Genomic DNA, 23,041 nt, shown 5'->3' with positions numbered 1-23,041 from the left:
TTAAGGACTTTTCCACCAACCTACCACCTGTGTTATATATTCCTTATTCACCTTGTACTGTAGGTCTCCCCACTAGAATGTAAGCTCTATGAAGTCAGGAATAGGGATGGGGATTGATTCCTAGTGCCTAGAAAAGTGCCTGGAATATGTTGGATGCTTAGTAAATATTTTCCAAATGAATTATACTGAATCCTGGGCCAGATATTGACTAGATATTGGGGATATAAAAAGAACAAAGTACAAAGTTCCTTCTTTTAAAAAAGCATATGGTATAATAGGGGAGACTCATACTTGTACAACTAACTACAATAATTTTACTCCCTGGGAGTGATGGTGATAGTTAAAGTGTACTGAAGATGGCATCACAGAACGCATCACTGAATTGGACATTTGATCTATATAAGAGACAAAGGGGAAAGTTATTTCCAGGTGGAGGTAAAAACAAAGTTAAAGAGCTTAACAGTTTTGGCAATGGCTTGTTGTCCAGGTTAACAATGTATGTCAACGGGTAGTAAAGGGAGATAGGGATAGCAATTAGAGGTCCAGGTTGTCTCCCTTTTAGATGGACAGAAGCAGTGGGATTTGAAGGTTCAATATATGAAATTTAGTGATAACTGACTCAGCACTAACATTTTAGTTTTTTTTTTTTGAAAGTGTGTTTCATTATAGATTATTGTAAAAGAACTATAAAAACTTGATTTTTAACAATATAGTCTTTTAGAAACTACTTGAAAACTAAGTACAAAATACATCATCAATAACTACATTTATATAATTGAGGAATGCGTTTTGATGTGAGAATATGTACTGTGATGTGTAACTGTCAGATTTTTGTTTAATCACTTGTTTGCTATAGGCCAAATAGCTAAATTTTGGCTTCACTTTCAATTGTTGTATTTTAGAAGTTGGTAATGCATCTAAGTTTGAGGAATTTTTTCCTGCATTTGTACAATTAGATTAAAAGCTGAAATTGGTGTTTTAAAGCAAGTTCCTTTTACCTTTGCAAAAAAAAAAAAAAAAAAGCCTTGTTTATGTGTTTTTATGTCTTTTAAAGTTTGGACTTTTAATACCTAATTTGTTAATATAAAAAGAATGCTTGGCACTTTGTGTTGTTCCCTCCCACCCCCAAAGAAGGGGTCCATTTCCGAATAGAAGCAAAATCAGTGTCATAATAATTAATACTGTTGAATCAGATTCAGAAGATTGGTGTTTCTGTGGAGAAATTATTTTCATTTGATGAAATGGATTTACTTGGGGATTGATTGAATCACCTGATCATGCATTTCTAAATGATTGTGTTAGCATTATAATTGATCCTGGCCAATGGGAGTGAGGAAAGAGATAGCTTTCTTTTTTCTACCTGAATGTCCTGCTCTATCTTCAAGCAAGAATGTAGCAGGGCTGGGTTATTCTTTATGCACCTAATCCATTGAGCAGTATTCACTAGTGTTCCTTTCTTAATGCGACTTATGGACAACCATCAGTATTCTGTTCATTTTTGTCATTTTGTGTTAATTTCATTGTTCCCTTTAAAAGATAGCTAGCTAGTGAAAACTACGGATATACACATTGTATTGAAATACAGGTATATTTTATGGTGATAGCACATAATTATTTCACAATTTGCTTGATAAAAGCAATATGGTGAACATTTTAAACTATTTAAAACAAGTTAGTTTATTGAAACTAGTTAGTTCAATAGGCTATATACACAGTACAGATAAACATAAAGTATAACATATGATACAGAGGATAGGAAAATGGGACCTACGAAATCAAGTTTTGAATCTCACAGTGCAAAGAATATTATTGAACATTTGAGTAATACTTGCTGAAGAAAAAGGATTTGTAACAATGGAAATACTCAGTTGACTAACATTTTGTTTTATTCCAAATAAAACAAATGACTTTTTAAAATTTAATTTTCATTTAACAGTATTTGTGGAGCTTTCTGCTAAGAATGGTGTTGAGTGCTAGAATTTTGTATAATTGTGTATTTAATTCAGTTTTGGAGTCAAGTACAATAACGCACTCAAATTTTTTTCTTTTTTAAGGAATTGCATTTTGCGAAAAGGAACAAGAATTTTCTGCAAGGATCATATCTAAGTGCACTTTTAGCTGATACTTCATTTCTAGTAAGTCATTTTTTCTTTTCTATGTTAAGAAGTAAATACAATGGAAATGTATTTTAAAAATCAAGCTGTTCTTGTGAGATTGAATTTCAGTTATTGTAGAGGTTTTCTTGGGGGCGAGGGTGGGCTTAATTTAGACCAGTTAAGGAAATTTGTAAAATTCAGTTGAAGTGTATAATACTGTGTAGTGGCAGTTTAGTTTCTCTTACATTTTGTGTGACGCTGCTGAAATAATCTCAGATTTTTTCATCTTTCACACTTCTTCCATATTCTCTTATCAGTTAACCTCTATTTGAAGAAAGAAGTAAGTAGGTAGTTGGTAGTTACTGAGACAGTTAATAGGATGAAGGGAGCATTGGGGGACATGAGTTACATGAGCTGAGGAAAGATTTTCAAGTGAAAGATGACGTGGACATATCTAGCTGTATCTCATGAAGCGTGGGAAAGGTCAAATAGAAAAAGCAAATTTTAGGGGATCTTTTAAAAATGTGGACATTTTAAATGACTTTTAATTAACTGCCTTAAATTAATGGGTTCATATTTGCAAAGCTCAGGAGTAGATGATTTTGATTAAAAAAATTACGTTGGCCTAGGTTAACATTCACAGTATCTCAGTAAGATGTGTAGTCCTCAAAAGTTTTCATGCGTGAAACCTTACCTGAATTCCACCTTCTACTTAAAATGGAAAAGAAGTGAATTATATTAATGCTAGAATATTTTAAAAGAAGTAATTTTGAAAAATGTTAGGGGATATTCATCAGTGTGTTATGATAAGTTAACATTAGCGTTTTAAATATTAGATATCATTGATCAAACCTGATGATTACGTCAGTAAAAATCTTGGGAAAGGTATCTTAAAAATTTTTATTTTGCCCATTTCAGGAATACTTTTGCTACTTAACATAGGTCTGAGGTTGTTTTTCTTGAATAATTAAATAGTAGAAATCACATTTCACAGACTTACAAAAATGAGTACTTTGTTAAAGTATTATATTCTGACATCAGTTTCATATGGCTATATATTTTTCTTATTATAACTTGACTGAAGAACAGCCCATTTAATGATTGATAATCTTTTAGTTTAGGAGAGTAGGAGAAAAGGGCCTGTTTATCCAACTGATGCAAAGTACCTTCAGTTTAAAACTTGTGTATGTGTAGGTGGGATGGGAATAGTAGAGTTTAATTCTCATTTTAAAATATAAACCTTGGTTAGTCTTCTGTAAGTCTTTTTCTTCTTATCATTGTAGTTGGCCCTTTCTATCCATAGGTTCCTCATCTGTGGATCAACCAACTGTGGATAAAAAAATACCCTTTACTTCAAAACAATAAAAAATAACGCACCAATAAAAATTTTACATTGCATTAGATATTATACATATTCTAGAGATGATTCAAAATATAGGAGGATTTGTGTAGGTTGTATACAAATACCACACCATTTTTATATAAGAGACTTGAGTATCTAGGATTTTGGTATCCATGGGGGATCCTGGAACCAATTTCCCCACTCCACAGATACTAAGCAAGGATTTTACTTACATTTCTCATCTGTTTGTTTTGTTCATTAACTGCTGGAAACTGAGTGATATGAGCTAAAGCACTCATGCCCATAGCTGAGAACTGTACTTTCTCTGAACCTCAGTGAGGACTGTGGGTATAACTTCATATGTTATATTTTGAGTCGTGTTTAAATTTTAGGGAATCGTCTATGCTGCTTCCTCTGCTGGTCTCTAAGGATGTAGTCAGTGTCTTATTCTTCATGACGGGCCTTCTATAGTTCTATGGGTTGTGCCTGAGTTAATAACTGCTTGCTTAGGAGTTAACTCTTGAGTATTTAGATTGGAAATGCCCTTTCTTTTTGAATAGATTCATATGTTAACTGGTGAAGCTCAGATTCGAGATTTTCCTTACAATTCTGCTGCAGTAGAAATTGGAGGTTTGTCATAGGGATTGGACAGAATTTCTCCTGACTTTCTTTCATGTCCTAGAACTCCTTTGGACTACTACATTTAGGTCAGTGATCCATTTTGAATTGATTTTTGTATATGGTGTGAGGTAAGGGTTGAAGTTTATTTCTTTGAATATAGATATCACATTGTTCCAGCAGTTTTTTGGAAAAGATTATATTTTCCCCTGTTGAATTATCATGGCACATTGTTGAAAATTAATTGGCCATTATGTGTGGGTCTTTTTCAGAACTCTGTTCTGTTGATCTGTATATCTATCCTTATGACAATGCTTCATTGTCTTGATTACTGAAGCTTTATAGTAAATCTTAAAATCTGGTAATGTAAATCCTCTAAGTTCTTCTATTTCAAAGTTGTTTCTTCTGTTCTCGATCCTTTTTATTTCTTTCTATGTAGTTTAGAATCAGCTTTTTAATTTCTCCAAAAAAAGCCTAACAGGATCTTGATTATGAATGTTTTTACCCTAGAGATCAATTTGGGAGAATTGACTTCTTAAGGATATTAGATCTTAGTAATGCGTGAGCTTGGTACCTCTATTCATTTAAGTCATCTTTACTTTTTCTCAGCAGTGTCTTGTAGTTTTCAGTGTAATGGTCTGACACATATTTTGTTAAATTCATCTCTAATTATTTTAATTTTATGTTATTATAAATGGGAATTTAAAAGAATATCATTTTCCAATTGATTCATGCTAGTATATAGAGGTAGAGTTGATTTTTATATAAAACTTTATAATTTGTAATATTGCTAAATTAATTATTAGTGCTAGTGGCTTTTTTGTAGATTTCTTCAAATAGTCTGTGTAGACCATTATCTTCTCTGTGAATAAAGACTATCTTGTTTCCTCCTTTTAAATTTATGCACCTTTTATTACTTTTGCTTGCTTTATTACACTGGTTGGTAGACCCAGTGCAATGTTGAATAGAAGTGGTGAGAACTAACATCCTTGCCTTACTTCTGATCTTAGGTGGAAAACTAAGTTTTTCACTAGCTCTTGGCAAGAGGTTGTTGTTTTTTTTTTTCCTCCTCTCCTTTTCATGAATAGGTGTTGAATTTTGGTCGAATGTTTTTTCTGCATCTATCGACATGGTCACCTACCTCTCCTCCTGTTTGTCTATGCACATGTCAGTTATATTGATTGATTTTAAATATTGAACCAACCATTCATGTGTTCTTAGGATAATTATCACTTGGTCATGATGTGTTACACTTTTTGTATATTGCTGGATTCACTGGCTAAAATTGCGTTGACTCTTTTAAAAAGTCTACATTCGTAGAAGGCATTGGATTGTAGTTTTTGTCTGCTTTTGTGTGTGTGTGTGTGTATGTGTGTGTGTGTGTGTGTGTCAGGGTAATGCTGGTCTCATAGAATGAGTTAAAATTTCTTGTTCTTGAAGACTTTGCATAGAATTGATGTTGTTTCTTCTTTAGGTGTTTGGTAGAATTCACCAATGAAGACCTCTGGACCTGGAGGTTCTTTGTGGGAAGGTTTTAAACTGTTACCGACGGTGAATCTGCATGGGTCTGCAGCAACCTCAGTTCTTGCCTTCTCAGAAGAAAGAATTCGACTGAGGGGCATAAGGCAGAAGGAGAGCCCGAGGCAAGTTTTAGAGCAGGAGTGAAAGTTTATTAAAAAGCTTTAGAACAGAAATGAAAGGAAGTAAAGAACACCTGGAAGAGGGCCAAGTGGGCAACTTGAGAGATCAGTGCGTGGTTTGACTTTTGACTCAGGGTTTTATATGTTGGCATACTTCTGGGGTCTTGTGTCCCTTCTGCCCTGATTCTTCCCTTGGGATGGGCTGTCTGCGTTCACAGTGGCCTAGCACTTGGGAAGGGAGCCTGTGCAGTGTGTTTACTGAAGTCGTATGCAGGTTTCCTTGAAGTATTCTTCCCTTACCAGTCCAATGCCCTAGGAGGTCATATACCAGTTAAACGCCACCATTTTGCCTCTTACTGTACATGCTGGAGCCCACTCGTCCAACTCCTGAGATGTTATAGGGAAGCTGCTGATCACCGGCTTCAGGTGTTTTCTGTCTGTTGGGAGACTGCCTTTCACTGGCGTGGGCCGCGACCAATTATCATTTTAGAGAGACAGTTTAACAACTGCCTGACCATCAGCTGGTGGTTGCCTGACATTCCTGGTGTGTGTGTGTGTGTGTTTGGGGGGATGGGGAGCTTCTCCTGCCCTGCTCATGTCTGACTAGCTACCTAGTGTAACAGAACTATGAATTCAGTTTCTTTAACTGATACAGGGCTGTTTGGATTTATGTTAATTCTTGTTAAATAAGCTTTAGTTTGTTTTTCAAGGAATTTGTCTATTTTATGTAAGTTGTCTAATTTATTGGCACGAAGTTGTATTTTAGAATCTCTATTCTTTTACATTTGAAGAATCTGTAGTGCTATCCCCTTTTTTGTTCCTGATATTTGGAAACCTCCTTCTTTTTCTAAGAGTATTTAATCTTTTAATTTTCCTTTGTTTTGCATCCTACAAAGTTAGTAATGTTGTATATTCATTTACATGGAGTTCAGAGTATTTTAAAATTTCCACTGTGATTTTTTTCCTTGACCCATGTAATTTTCAAATATTTTGTTAATTTTCCAGATTTCTTTCTCTTACAGGTCTCTAATTTAATTCTACTGTAGTCCAAGAACATACTTTGTGTGACGTAAGTTCTTGTCAACTTGTTGAGATTTATTGTAAGGCACAGTTGTGGTGGTCTGTGTTAGTAAATTCTTTTTTTTTTTTTTTTAAAGACAGTCTCACTCTGTTACCGAGACTGGAGTGCAGTGGCATGATCTTGGCTCACTACAACCTCCACCTCCTGGGTACAAGCAGTCCTCTGACCTCAGCCTCCTGATTAGCCGGGACTGCAGGCATGCGGCCATCACACCTGGCTAATTTGTTTTTTTGTGTGTGTGTTTTTGGTAGAGACGGGGGTTTGCCCTGTTGACCAGGCTGGTCTTGAACTGCTGACCTCAAGTGATCTGTCTGCTTTGGCCTCCTAAAGTGCTGGGATTACAGGTGTGAGCCACCATGCCCAGCCAGTGTTAGTAAATGTTTTGTATATACTTAAGAAGAATGTGCTGAGTGGAGTTTTCTAAAGATGTTAATTAACTAGGTCAAATTGGTTGATAGTGTTCTTTAAGACTTCTGTGTCCCTTTTGATTTTCTATTTGTTTCAATAATTTCTGAGAGAGGAGTGTTCAAATATTCAACTTTAATTGTGGATTTATTTTTCCTTTTACTGGTTCACATGTTTGGAGTCTGTGTTATTATTAGGTGCATGCGTAATAAGGGTTTTTACGTTTTCTTGATGAATTAGGTCTTTGTCACTGTTAAATTTTGTGAAATAGTTTGTGAAATAGTTTGCATAGTTTCTGACAAAAAGTCTGCTGTTCTTACCTTTTGTTCCCTGTATGTAAGTTTTCTATTTTCTTTGGCTACTCTTAAGACTTTATTACTGGGCTTTAGTCATTTGATTATGATGGGCCTTGTATGGTTTCCTTTGCAATAATGCCGCCTAGATTTTTTAGTTTATTGTTTAAAACCATATTTGGAAATGTTGGCCACTATTTCTTCAACTGTTTTTGTTTTTGTTTCCCCTGTAATTTTAGTTATATATTTGAAATATTGTCTCTCTTGGCACTGATACTGCTTTTGTTTTTCATTTTTTTCTTTCTGTGCTTTATTGGTTGGTTAATAGTACCATGCCTTTAAGTGCACTGATCTTTTCTTCTGCAATGAGTAATCCCATCCAAGGTGTTTTTAATTTCTGAAAATCATTTTTCATCTCTGGAAGTTTTATTTCTTCATTATTCTCCTCATGTTCTTATTTTTCTTTCTCTTCTGTAACATAGTAGGTTTATTTATAATGATTTTTTAATGCCCTTGTCAGTTCCATTAACTTTATCATTTTTGGATCTCTTCATATTGATTGACTTTTATTACATGGGCCACATTTTTTTGCCTCTTCTCATTCCCTGTAATGTTTGGATGCTGGACATTGTGATTTGACATTGTTGGGTGAAGGGTTTTTGTTGTTGTTGTTGTTGTTGTTTGTATCTTCTATATAGTGTTGGACTTTTTGTACATATATAAATTGGTATCAGCTGAATCTTTTTGTTTAAGCTTGTCAGTGTTGGTCCAGAGAAGCCTTTATTGTGGGGTTAATTTACTGCCTGTTAAGGTTATATCCTTTTGAGGGCTGTACTCCATGCTCTTCTGAGGATTATTCTCAATTCAAAGTAATCCCAATCAATATTCCAAAAGTTTTGTTATTTGTCTGTTTTTGTGTTTTGTTATTTTGTTTTTGTTTCTTTTTTTTTTTTTTTTTTTGAGACTGGGTCTCGCTCTGTCACCGATCCTGGAGTACAGTGGTGCAATCTCTGCTCACTGCAACCTCCACCTCCCAGGTTCAAGCTGTTCTCGTGCCTCATCCTCCCAAGTAGCTGGGACTACAGTCACGCATCACCACACCCAGCTTTTTTTTTTTTGGTTTATTGAGTAGAGACGGGGTTTTGCCATGTTGGCCAGGCTGGTCTCGAACTCCTAACATCAAGTGATCTGGCTGCCTTGGTCTCCCAAAGTGCTGGGATTGTACGTGTGAACCGCTGTGTCCTGCCTCTGTTCCACTTTTAAAGATGTGTTCACTTTGAGCCAACCCAGATAATCCAAATTAATTTACCTATTTTAAGGACAAATGATTACCAACTTTAATTCCATCTGCAACCTTAATTCTCGTTTTCTATGTAATGTAACATATTCACAGGTTCTGGCAATTTAGGATATGGTTATCTTTCCTGTGTAATTATTCTGCCTATCACAACTTCCAAAGTTGAACTGTATCGTGCAAGGTGAACATCCAAGCTACCAAGTGTTGAAAGTTTAGATTTGTTCAGCACATTTACAGACATTACATTCTTCTTTATGGCTGAAAGGTAAACCTTGTACATAAAGCATGAACAAGTAAATTGGTATGCTTTTTTTTTGTAGGATTCTTGGCTCAGGGTCTAAGGAGCTTTACAGTACTGTTTAGATTCTCGCAGGTTAAAAAAAAAAAAGGGCTGGGTGCAGTGTCTCATGTCTGTAATGTCAACACCTTGGGAGGCTGAAGATGGGTGGATCGCCTGAGCCTAGGAGTTTGAGACCAGCTTGGGCAACACGGCAAAACCTTGTCTCTACAAAAAATACAAAATTAGCCAGGCACGGTGGCACAGGCCTGTAGTCGCAGCCACCTAGCAGGCTGAGGTGGGAGGATCACTTGAGCCTGGGAGGAAGACGTTGTAGTGAGCCGAGATCACGCCCTGTGTTGGGTTTTAAAGGAAATTTTGTGACCCAAGAATAGCTAAAGTGTCTTGAAAGAAGATCAAAGTGGAAGAACTTTCTCTATTAAAAACTTACATAAATCTACAGTCATTAATTTCATGAAATAAAACCACAAGTATAAAAACAAAATAAATTAAATGCCTGGAAAAGGGTTCACATGTACACAGACACTTGCTTTACGACAAAACGCACACTTTAGAATAGTAGAGAAAGAATTATTCAATAAATCATCCTGGAACAAGTGATAATCTATATGGAAAGAAATGACTTATGTTGCATACCATATGCAAAAATCAGTTTAAGGATGATTTATATATTTCAACATGAAAGACAAAACTGAAACTTGTGGACACTAATATAGATGAACAGGTTCATGCTCTTTGGCCAGGAAAATATTTCTTAAAAAAAGTAAAAACGGCAAATATTAAAAAATTGATAATTTTGACTACCTTAAAATTAAGAAATTTTGTTCCTGCAAAGTCACCATTAAGAAAAGGGAGGCAAGACAGAGCTGAGAAGATATTTGCAGTACCTTTAACAGACAAAAGACATGTATCAGAATGTTCAAAGCACTTCTACAAATCAATGTGACAGAGACAATGCAATAGAAAAATGGGCAAGAGACATGAAAAGTACTTCACAAAAGAAATTCAGATATTTAAGAAACGTGGGAAAAAAAGTGCTTAACCTTATTAATAACCTGGGAAATGCGAATTACAACTACAAAGAGGCTCCATCATATGCCCACTAGAATGGCTGAAATTTTAAAAAGGAATTTATAGTACAAGTTTTTGAGAGGTTATGGGAACTCAGCCACTTTAAGAAACATCTTGACATTTACATACCTTGTGACCCATTAATTTCTTTTCATGGGTATACACTTAACTAATACATGTACATGTATGTGGAGAGATGTGTTAAAGAACGTTGGTAGCTGTTTGTAATAGCCTCACACTCAATATGATGTTCATCATAGTTGGCTACATAAATAAAATCATGATACACTCATACAATGGAGTACTTCACAGCTGTAAAAATGGAAGAACTACAGCTACAGATAAATATCACAAAATGTTTCTCAAATGAAGCCAGAAATCACACATTACGTGTGATTCCACTGATATAAAATAAAAACAAAATATGCAGAAATAAAACAGGTAAAATAAGCCATGATGTTTAGGGATCTGTGCTTATGCCATGAAACAGAAAATGAGTAACAACAAAAAAAACAGAAGAGAATTGCTATCACAATAATCAGGAAAATAGTTGACTCCTAGGTGTGGTGGAGGAGGGATTTAATGATTGTTGAATAGTGGGTGATTTTAGGAGTGCTCATATTCTCTTAGATCTGAATTGTAACTTGAGTTTGTAATCAGTCCTTGAATTGCGAATTTTTGTTTTATGTATTTTTACATCTCTGATGTATACTCAAAATCATATTTTACTGAATAAATACAGATAAGGTTAGACTTAGAGCAGCATTTATACACAGGTTTGATTCAGATGATATGAGGTTAAAATGTTTTAATGTATTCGATATTTGAATCATAATGTAGAGAACTGAGATTATTTCTAGTAATGATAATTCATCTTTTTGTATGATTTAATTATTTGTAAAACTTTTTTTTCCCAGTAGTTATGACATCCTGAGAAGTATTTGAGATAGGCATAAGTATCTGCATTTTACAAATGAGGGAATATTAATTTTGAGAGTGAGTTGTTGGTGGTAGAGGATTAGAATCTCATTTTCATTTCTATGCCTTGCCTTGCTGTATCCTTTATTTCTCTTTTGTGTCCCATGTGAAGACAGGACATTGTTCTTTATGTAGGTGTAATTAATCTGAGAATGAAAGACCATGGATGGAGGGGCTCTCCTCTTAACAGGGACAGTTTACAAAGTCTCCTTTCTAATGATTTTCATAATATTATGCTTATCTCTAAGGAGTTCAAGGTGCCCTGTGATTATATCTTCAATTCTTATAATCTCCTGCAGGAGTTTTGCGCCATAGTCTTGCTGTGCTTTATAGAAATGAATTGAGGTAGTAAAAGACAAATCACTGAAAATCAAATTATAATTCATTGATATTTGATATTTTATAGACTGGTCATCCAGATAAAAATTTTGAAGTTAGTAGTTTGGATGATTTACCATGATCAACTAATGGTTTATACAGTTTTAAAATAATCGTATGTCCTGTTTAAGGAGGCCCAACCTAAAAAATAATCGTATGTCCTGTTTAAGGAGGCCCAACTTAAAAAAACTCTGAACAACTTCTGCAGTTAAGTGAAGGGAGTGATTATTGACATTACAAAAAAAAAATTGCTTCCAGTTTTAATCAAATTTAGTTAATTTCACTGTGAATGTAAGGTACTTGCACTGTATTTGCTATTCATTGTGTAAAACATGTTGCATATTTCACTAATAGGAATAGAGTCTAATAGGAATAGGCTGTGAACAGTTTACCCCTAAGCGTCTTTTGTTTTTCCACATTCAGCTTTGAACATCTCTAATCTAAAAACACTGTGTGGAAGCATACAAAAATATGTAACTTGTTATTAATCAGAGAAAGCCAAATTAAAAGATGCCATCTTTTAAACCATGTTTTAGGTTTTTAGGTGATTTCTCCCCTCCTCTCATCCTGTTTTTATTTTGGTGTATTGACTATTTTACCTAAAACATAATAAATAAACACATGATAAAAAGTGATGTTTTGGGCGAGCGTGATGGCTCACGCCTGTAATGCCAGCACTTGGGGAGGCCGAGGTGGGTGGATCACCTGAGGTCAGGAGTTCGAGACCCAGCCTGGCCAACGTGGTGAAACCCCGTCTCTACTAAAAATACAAAAAGTTAGCTGGGTGTGGTGGCAGGTGCCTGTAATCCCCACTACTTGGGAGGCTGAGGCAGGAGAATCACTTGAACCTGGGATGTGGAAGTTGCAGTGAGTTGAGATCATACCATTGGAATCCAGCCTGGGCAATAAAAGTGAAACTCCATCTCAAAAAAAAAGAAAAAGTGCTATTTTGTTGTTTTGATTTTAGGCAAAGGTACCAATCGATATTCAGTATTTCAGTTGTCTTAACTTTTCTAACAAGTAGATAGTTTACAGGTGTCATAGCTAGACCACAGCTAGTCTTTGCAAAGTTGGAAAAGGCCCCTCTGATTTTAAGTAAATAGTGGCTTCTGCTAGGGTTAGGGTGTTAGAAAGTGGAAGACAAGTTGGCTTTCAGACCCCACCTGCTTACTCTTGGCCCCAGGCCCATGTGCATGGCACAACATTGTTCATAATGGCTTTGGGTCATAGTGATTTCTTGCTCTCTTCTAGTTAGTATGAGATTATTTTTCTCAATGCTGTCTGAATTTTTGTACTTTTATTGATCTTATTTCTTGAATCAGATCTTAGTATTTTTGAATTTTACCTAAAAATGTGTAATAACCTAATTGAATTCAGAACTTCATAAAATTAGTGTATTTGTAGGGTATGTTCTGCCTTTATGAAAGTTATGTAAAGCCAAACTGCACTTTCAAGTAATGACCATTAAGTCTATGAGCTTTATATTCAAAGTACAGTTTATGTTTTTGTTATCGAATCATTTCTTTATAGCTGTGATTGTGTTCATATAACATAATGTTGTATTTTAAAAACATATGATAATATAACATGTACAATTCAGGCTCAAATGGAATACCTTAGTCATTTTCCACAAAATAATAGCTTATGATAGTCTCGGGCTAATTTAGAATTTGAAATTTTGCCTGGATTTAATTGTAAACATTAATTAAAATGTATTAGTTTAGTGGGAACAAAGAAAAATGTTCTTATATTAAAAGTAATTAGAAGATAATTCCATAAGGATAAAGAGTCTGCCATTGTGTTACAAATTATAGGATAATTCACCTCAAGCATGACAAAGAGAGTATACAGTATGAGTGGGTTTTTTATTTATGTATTTTATAAGAAAATATATGGCATCATTTTTGTGTGTGGAATGTAGTTGCATTGTCTCATATTAAAATTGGGATTAAAGTTACCTGGCATTTCTTGATTCTGGTTTTTCATAATTTTTTAGCAAAGTAGACAGCCACTTGGATTTCTTACTTATTTAGATCAATTTTTTTCCTTCTAGTAGATACTATTTAGAGGATCCAGGGTATCATATTTAAATACAGTAAAGATTTTTAATTAACCTTCTTTTATATTACTGAAAGTGTTTGAAATCAAGAATCGTATAGAACACTGACAGTGAACAATCCAAAAATAAAATTACAAAAATTATAGTATTATCAAAATAATACAGTTCTTAGGAATAAATTTCACAAAAGACACAGAGCACCTGTACACTGAAAACTAGAAAGCATCATTGACAGAAATTAAAGAAGACCTAAATAAATGCAAAGATGTACTATCTTTATTGATTGGCAGATTTAATCTTGGTAAGATTGCAGTCATCCCAAATTAGCATATTTAACACAATTCCTATCAAAGTCCAGCTGGTCTTCTCCCGCTGCCAGAAATTGACAAACTGATCCTCAAATTCATACAGAAATTGAAGATACCTAGAATAGCCAAAACAATCTTTAAAAAGAATAAAGTTGGAGGCCTCCCACTTTTGAATTTGAGAATTTACTACAAAGCTACTGTAACCTAGATAATATGTTACTGGCATAAGGATAAACAAATCAATGGAACAGAATTAAGAGTCTAGAAATAAACCCTTGCATTTATGGCCAATTGATTTTTTTTTTAATTAAAAAAAAATTTTCTTTTTTTACAATGATGCCAAGACAGTTCAATGGAGGGAAATAGCCTTTTTAACAAATGGTGTTCATACCCCTAACACCATATACAAGAATTGGCTCAAAGTGGATCAAATACTTAATGTAAGAGCTAAAACTATGCAGGCTAAGTCTTCATGATCCTGAATTTGGCGACGATTTCTTAGAAATAACCAAAGAGGAAATAGGTAAATTGGACTTCAGCAAAATTAAAAACATTTTGCTTCTAGGGACACTATCAAGAAAATGAGGCCAGGTGCGTTGGCTTATGCCTATAATCCCAGCACTTTGGGAGGCCGGGGTGGGCGGATCACTTGAGGTCAGGAGTTCGAGACCAACCTGGTCAACATGGTGAAACCTCATCCCTACTAAAAATACAGAAATTAGCCAGGCGTGGTGGCAGGCAGTTGTAATCCCAGCTACTCAGGAGGCTGAAGCAGGAGCATCATTTGAACCTGGGAGGTGGAGGTTGCAGTGAGCTGAGAATGTGCCACTGCACTCCAGCCTGGGTGACAGAACAAGACTCTGTCTCAAAAACAAAACAAAATAAAACAAAAAAAACTTGATGAGTGGGAGAAGGTATTTACAGATCACATGTTTGTAAGTGTTAGTATCCAGAGTATAAGAACTCTTATATCTCAGCAATGAAAGACAGTAAACCCAACTTCAGAAAGGATTTTCTCTGAAGAAGATAAGTAAATGACCTATAGGCACATGAAAAGATGCTTAATGTTATTGTTATGGAAATGCAGAGTTAAAACCACAACATAAAACCACAACAGGATACCACTTCACATCCACCATGATGGCATAATAAAAAAGGACAGAAAATAACAAGTATTGGAGAGAATGTGGAGAAATTGGTATCCTCATGCTTTGCTGGTGGGAATGCGAAATGCTTCAGACTCCTTAGAGGGTAGTCTGGCAGTTCCTCCAGAAGTTAAATATTGTTAACATATGACCCAGCAGTTCTGCTCCTGGCAATATATCTGGGAGAATTTAAAGTATATGTCTGCACAAAAACTTGTGCACCATTATTTACAGCAGCATTATTCATAATAGTCAAAGTGGAATCAACTTAAATGCCCATCACCTGTTGAATGAGTAAATGAAATGTGGTATATCCATACAGTATAATATTATTCAGCCAAAAAAGGATGAAGTACTGATTAATGTTATAGCCCAGATGAACCTTGAAAACATCATGTTAAGTGAGAAGCCAGACACAAAAAGCTACAGATTGTATAATTTTATATTTCCAGAATAGGCAAATTACATAGAGACAGAAATTAGATTAGTATTTGCTGGGGACTAGGGAGAGGAAGGAATGGGGAATACCTGCTAATGAATGTCAAATTTCTTTTTGGGATGATAAAAATGTTCTATAATTAGATAGTGGTAACAGTTGCACTGCTTTGTGCATACGATTTAAAAAAAAAACACTGGGCTGGGCACTGTGGCTCACGCCTGTAATTCCAGCACTTTGGGAGGCCGAGGCAGGTGGATCACGAGGTCAGGAGATCAGACCATCCTGGCTAACAGGGTGAAACCCCGTCTCTACTAAAGAATACAAAAAAAATTAGCTGGGCGTGGTGGCGGGCGTCTGTAGTCCCAGCTACTCGGGAGGCTGAGGCAGGAGAATGGCGTGAACCCGGGAGGCGGAGCTTGCAGTGAGCCGAGATCGTGCTGCTGCACTCCATCCTGGGCGACAGAGAGAGACTCTTCTCCAAAAACAAACAAAAAACACTGAATTATACACTTTAAAAAGGTTAAGTTTCACGGTATATGAATGCCATTCAAATACCATATTTAAATTCAATTTGAAAATCATATAGAATTGAAGACACCACCCTGAATAACACAGTGAGACCCTGTTTCTTCAAAAAAAATTTTTTTTAAAAATTAGAGTCAGGGGCAGGGGAGAGGAGCTGAGATGAGAGGGTTCCTTGAGCCTGGGAGGTTGAGCTATGATTGCATTCCAATCTGGATAACTGAGTGGAAACCCTGTCTCTAAAAAATAAGAAAAGGAAAACAGTGGTATGCTTCTAATAAACTACTGCTATCAAACCTGGATACTTTAGACAGTAAAGGGTCTTACTTAATAATTACACCTGCGTAATAGACATAAACTGGGATTTACCTGTCTCAGGTAAAGCAGAATGTATGTTCTCCCTACTTTGGTGTGTTGAAACTGTTTTTCCTTCAGAAATGTGAAGAATATGAAATTCTTGTATTCTTCTTTAGCAAGTGAAAAAAAAAAAGGAAAAGACCAAGAAAACCATGTAATTCAAGGAAACGGGAGAGATACTTTTCTATGGAAATGAAGGACATAAATGTGTATATAAATTGCAGTGCGTAGATATAATACAGTCAGGAGTTGATTCATTTGTATGATTTTGCTACTTCACTCTTGCACATAGCCAGTGTTTGAATAAGGAGTTTAATATTGTAATATAATAAAACAGAGGCTGTGAACTGAAGATGTACATCATCATAATCTGTGGAGCTTTTAAAAAGTACTCTTGCTTGGATATTAGTCTCAATTATGATTTGATAGTTTTATTGTGGGTCTAGGGCAAGTTTATGCATGCAGAGTATATGTTTTAGTTCCTCATTTGAATCCGGTATCCTTTTAAATTGAGAACCACTGCATTAAATCAGTGAGTTTTATTGATCCATTTATTGAACTATCTAGTTATTGTTTTATGCAACAATAGTAAATGGCAGTAGGAACTGAGAGAACCTCAATCTAAACTATACACACCTTAACAGTCCCCCCAGCCACCCCTCCTAGGGTCATCCCTGTGGGTAATCTAGCAATTGTGATTCCTCTAAGTCTTTAATAATTGAGATTGAGAGGAGTCATTTCTTTCAAGGTACCATTTTTTAAAGGTACCTTGAAGCAGGAGTAGTAGGGGGAAGTAAGAAGCTGAAGTTCCTTTGCAAATGCTTGAAACTACAGTATATCAGTGGAAGGCAGGGAAAGGTTATCGATGTTGATATGCAGAGCAGGAGGGATTGGGAAATGGAGACCTTTGAGGAGGTCAGAACTCTTAAGTTAGCTGATAACTGCTCAAGGCATTTGTATTTTGACAGCCTATTGTAGCATCAGATAAATTGCCTTTTAAAGGTAACTATTGCAATGTAATGGTCCTTCCACATGCTCTAGTTTCCCTTGTGCAGCCATACACAACTTAGTAGAAATTGTTTTAATATTCTGCTACTGAAAAGTACCATAAACTCATGAAATTGGAGTTAGATGGCTCCTTGAAGGTTTTATCACATCAGTGACATTTTTGACCACTATTTAAATAGTTCCAGTGGTGCTAATGTACTGTTATGGAAAAAGACATGATATTAGCACCAAAATTTCAATTCTGTCTCCTTTTGTGACTTAGGGTGAGTACTAATTGTTTTGACTCCCAGTTGCTTCATTCAGGAGGTGGAACAGATGCCATCTACCTCACAGGGTTATTCTTACTGTTACATGAGATAATATATATTAAGGTCTAACACAGCTACTGATAAATGTAGAAGAGATTTAATATTAAGTTACCTTCCCTTCTGCAGTTCAGTGAAGAATAACTTCTTTTTTTTTTTTTTTTTTAAGAGATGAGGTCTCACTATGTTGCCCAGGCTGGTCTTGAACTTCTGAGCTCAAGTGATCTCTCACCTCACTCTCCCAAAGTGCTAGGATTACAAGCATGAGTCACCGCGCCAAGCCCAACAATAACTTATAACTCCAAAAAATTGGTTCTTAGAGAATGTCCAACAGCCTGAGCTTGTGAAATCTCATACTTTGACTTTTGCTTTCATTCGTTAAGCAACTATGGTAGCAGCTGAGGTTATAGGAGTAAATACAACAGACTTGATCTTCTCCCTTGGTTACAGTTTGGTTGGGGGAAAAGAAATTAAACATTTAATTATATAAGGAAGTAATTACAGTTGAGGTAAATGCTGTAAGAGAGAAGTACAGTCTGTTAGGAAAGTGTATTAAAAATCCTAACATAGTTTGGATGTTAGGGAACATTTCATTGGGGAAATAATGGTAATACTGAGACACAAAGGATGGATAGGACTGTCAGTGAGGAGAAGGGCTTGGGATAAGACCTACTGAGAGAAAGCAAGGTGGTAGTATGTGTGAAGGCCCTGAAACAGAAAGGAGTTAAGAGCTTTCTAAGTACGTAACAGCCTGTGTCAAGAATCTTGCTGGGCAAGAGGAAGCGTGGCATGGAATGAGGAGTTCCTTGAGTAGAGGAGTGACAGGATAAGGCAGGGCCTTCTAGGCCATGTTAAAGGCTTGGGCTTTTAAGAATAGTGATAAGTGACACGATTATATTGGCATGTTAAAAGGTTGCTGTAATGAAATGAGGAAATTGAATTGGAGGGAAATAAAAGTGCCTGCTGAGACCAGTTAGGGGGCTGTTGCAATGCTTAGGCTAAAGGTGAACAGTGGTTGGTACAGAAAAGGAATAGGCTTGGTGTGTTTGGTTTAAGAAAATGTTGGGTTTTGAGAAAATGTGGGATATCTAAGTTGAGTAGCTGAGAATGTGGTTGGATATAGCCAGTTAGGGTAGTGATGTAGCTCTGGCTGAGGCCTTTGCAGTAGACTGATAAGCTGAGTTTCTGGTATTTGTCTTTTATGCAGACTTCACAGCAACTTGAGTGCATGTGTTGTGAGTGTTTTTATTCTCGTTAATTTACAGTTTTTAATATTAAGTATGATTATCACTTTATTAGGTAATGGTTATTGCATTATTTTACAGTTTTTAATATTAAGTAATGGTAATAATAATGACCAACATTATTGAGCACATGTGCAGATTACTAGGCCGAATACTTTATGTGTGTTATATCTCTTAATCTTTACAAGCTTATGAGCATTATCATTAGTCCAGTATTTTAAAGATTTGGCATCTGAAGCTTAGAGAAATTGAGTAACTTCCTCAAGGCAACACATGTAGTAAGTGGTGGAGCTGAGGTTTGAATCTAGGCGGGCATGCTGCAGAACCTGTCCTGTTAACCACTACCATATGCCACTTCTCTGTGAAATTTGAACCAACCAACCAAACAAAACAGAATGACTGAGAAACCATTTAGTATTGAACTTCTGTGGAAGACCTGTGTATACTGCACATTGTACCATAAATAATTTGATATAGTTTCTTATTTACGTCAACATTTACATGGCCTGTGAAGTAAGGTTTTTGCCTCATTTTAAAAATGAAGAAACTGTGGCTGAGCAAGTAAGTGACTTGGTCAAGATCACTAATAGCTATTTAGTGGAACTTGGATTCAAAATGGACTCTTTTATGTTACATTACTTAAAAATGAAAACTGTGTTAACTTAAAAATAAGAAAATTTCGCTGGGGAACACAATTAGGTTCTCATATGTCAAACCACAGTCAGTCTCGTTCTTAAAAAAAATTAGATCTCAATGTTTAAACTTATAGATTGAACTTAGAGAACAAACAGCTGAGAAAATTGAAATACTTAAAAATAAATAATAGATATTTTACATGTATACAAAGTAAAGACTTCTTTATTGTTAGAAAAGATAAAATGAGAAAATATTTTCGAGGAAATATGTATCCATTTTATAATATCTGTGAATAAATTAGACAAAATTACAATATTGATATCTTGACTAGGTTTTTTTTGTCAGTTAATTGTTAGCATTTGTATAGGACTGCATCTTAATCTTGCTGTATTCACTCCATCCTTTAAATTTCTCCTGTTTCTTCCTTAGCTTTGAGAAGACAAACGGAAATGAAGTCAATGAGGTGACATAGTATAATGCATCTTAAATATTGGCTTCTTTTAGCATCAGAGTTCAGACTTATCTTACTAGTACTTTCTACTGCCTACTAAAAAGTAGTTAGAGGCAATTAAGCATAGTATTAACAGTGTAGGTCCTTCGGGATCTGGCTTTTGGAATACTCAGTTTTCAGTAAGCCCTTTACAGAGAGATCTAATCTTAGGTATATACTAAAAAATATATATCACCTATCATGTGCCTTCCACCTTTTTACAGACAGTTGATGACGAGGGACATCTTTTGGGTACTGAATACCTGTAATGTTATACTTGGTTTTCTTTCGGTCGATGGGTACACCATTGAGAGCTGTGGCCATGGGGCTTCTTATTACAGTAAGAAAAAGCCTATCTCCTGATGCTAGCAGAACCTGTCTGAAACAGATAATTGGGTTTTGATTGGTTGGCTGGATGTGAGAGAATTTTGAAGCAGTCTTACAAGGTGCTTTTGATTTTAGGAAGCCAAATCAACACGTTACTCTTCCACTGTCTGCTGCCTTGTCTTTGTTCCAGTCATTTATTAATTTGTCTTTTTTCATATGATTATGAGCTATGTATCTTACAAGAATTGCTTGCTCTTTTGAATGCTATCTTCTGTCACCCAGCACTGCTGCTGTTCAGCATTTTTTGAGGACTTAACTCACACATCATTTTTTCTTAGAAAGACTGCCATATTGAGTTACCTATAGCATATCAGAAACAGTCAACTTCAGAACTGTATGAGAAGTTTCATTTTTAAGGCCATATGTGTGGGTTTTTTTTTTTTTTTTGGTATGGTCTGTATTTATTTGTGAGGTATCTTTGCTTTCTATTTCTAGCCTTCAGTATCATTTGGCATTTTGATTTAGATGATTTTGGTCTTGGAACTTTAGATATGTTATTAGTACAGTTTTTATGGCTCGAATAGAAATTATAAGATGAAATGACAGTTCAGAGAAAGAATATTTATGACTTGATAGGAAAATGACCTACTAAAACATTTTTGAATGATCTGTAATCTCCTTGTCCTTTTGGAAACATTATAATCAGCTCCTAAATTTTCAGCATGTGTGTATCAGGATGCTTTCTGCTGCAAGTAACAGAGAGGCTAGGAAAGATTTTGTCATCTCATATAATGAGAAGTACAGTTGGGTGATTCCAGGGTTGGTTAACTACAGTCCCTCTTTCATCTTTTCTTGGTTATTTTCATTTTCTGCTACTCTTTCATTCTAAATTTTTTTGTTAAATTGCCCATGACTATTAGCATAGTCTCTAAGCAGTGTGTGGTTGACATAAACTGTGTTTATGCCTCTGGGGAGAAGAAGCAGTGGTCATAGGCTTCTTTGCTCTGAATTGTTTCTAATGATTCTAGTGTATTTTCTGTTTCGTCTTTTATTCTCATAGTTGAACCCAAAGGAGTATAAATTGTTGCCTAGATACCTAACAGTGTTGATTTGTAAATAACATGTAAACATTTAATGAAACGAACTTTAAAAAAGCACAGAAAGTCAGTGTTTCTGTCTGTAGTCAGAAGCCCCACAGACAACAAAGCATCCTGTCAGTAAATCCATTGCACTTACTGTGATGTCCCTTGAGTTGTAAAGCATATTAATCTTTGCTTAGCAGAGATTATAATCTTCAAATAATATTACATATTTCATTTTTAGAAGTACTTTATAGATATTAGAACCATGGAATGTTAGAGCTGAAATACTGGGTACTGTGTTTGTAGAGTACTTTAAATGTGCTTGGCACTTAGTTTTACACACATCAATGTGTTTATTCTTCAGAATAGCCACATAACATATATGTTATTATTATCGTCCTTATTTTACAGTTAGACATCGAGAAGTCAAATGACCTTTCCAAGATCACACAGTAGCAAAGCCAGAATACAACTAATGATGGCTTCTCATCACATTTAAAATTAACTCTGTCTCTCTTGGAATCTGACCTCTACCTACCTGTACGGTAGTTTTTTGTTTGCTTGTTTGTTTTTCATTTTCTTACAAATGCCCTATGCTTAATCTAGTCTAACTCCTTGTGGTTTTATGCAAATTTGATGTCCTGTTCTTTCATACCGTGTACCCTCTATCCCAAAAAACATTAACAAACTTGAAATCAAATAATAATCAAACAAAAGTCTTATTTGCTCCCTCCTTTATTATATTAGTAAATTACATACCTGTTTGTCACTGAATGTGGCACTATATTGATATTTATTCATGTAGCTCTCTTGAAGGTAGAAAGATTTTTTTAAAATTTGTCTGTTTCTTGAGTGTTTAGCATTTTGTTCAGTGCTTAATATTTGTGACGTGTATATTTTGTACTGAACTTTGTGACTTTGAGACTGTTAATTCTTAATCTCAGTTTCTTTTGCCTATGAAATGTGAATAATTTGGACTAGAATCCCTGCTCGTCTTTTAACCTTTTACAATTTAGAGTTTTTTGTTCAGTTTGTAAAAGAAAGCCATATCAAGCTTTAGATTTTAAGGCTGCTTTCATAGTATTAACAAAGGATATTAATACATATTAGACTTCACAGTGAAATTCAGTAGAAAAAATGAAGTCTGTGTGAACTAATAATGAAAAAAAGCAGAGTTGCAGAAACATAAGTATAGTGTGTTACTTTTGTGTAAGTAAAATGGATAAATAAGAAAGCACACATGTATCTTCTTACATTTGTAGAAAAGAAACACAGTAAGGATAAATCAGTAAGCACTGAAATTGGTTACCTACAAGGGGGAGTTAGGGGAAAGTGTCCATTCTTTGATTATACATTTTAATATAGTTTGGACTTGGAGATGCATGTTAACGCTCTACGTATTTAAAAAATTTTTTTAAAAAAGGATGAGGGAGAAACATCCTAAAACTAAATGCAAGCAGATACTAACCCAACTGTATTGTCAGTGAGTAACAGTCTTAATGGGGGGCAAAGGGAGGAAACGAACTGATCCATCTAAATTTTGAACATAGATTTTTACTATATCCCCTTAGTCTATGGGGAAAAAACTGCAAACAAATCTGGAGCTCTTTTTTAGTGATTTT

The 23,041-nt window shown here is 35.2% G+C and overlaps 1 protein-coding gene across 1 annotated transcript in view; it reads left to right on the top strand.

Annotated features, from left to right (window-relative positions):
• MEF2A (myocyte enhancer factor 2A) overlaps window positions 1–23,041 on the top strand; it is a 162,201-nt gene that overhangs the window by 31,360 nt on the left and 107,800 nt on the right. Inside the window, exon 2 of the mRNA XM_011957686.1 lies at window positions 2,055–2,135. The gene's annotated coding sequence lies outside the window, so the exon portion shown is untranslated. The remainder of the gene's footprint in view (window positions 1–2,054; window positions 2,136–23,041) is intronic.

The sequence above is a fragment of the Colobus angolensis genome, unplaced genomic scaffold (assembly GCF_000951035.1).
Source record: "Colobus angolensis palliatus isolate OR3802 unplaced genomic scaffold, Cang.pa_1.0 Scaffold112, whole genome shotgun sequence".
NCBI lineage: Eukaryota > Metazoa > Chordata > Mammalia > Primates > Cercopithecidae > Colobus > Colobus angolensis.
The sequence above is the reverse complement of the archived record's forward strand: the minus strand, read 5'-3'. Positions and strand labels throughout refer to the sequence as shown.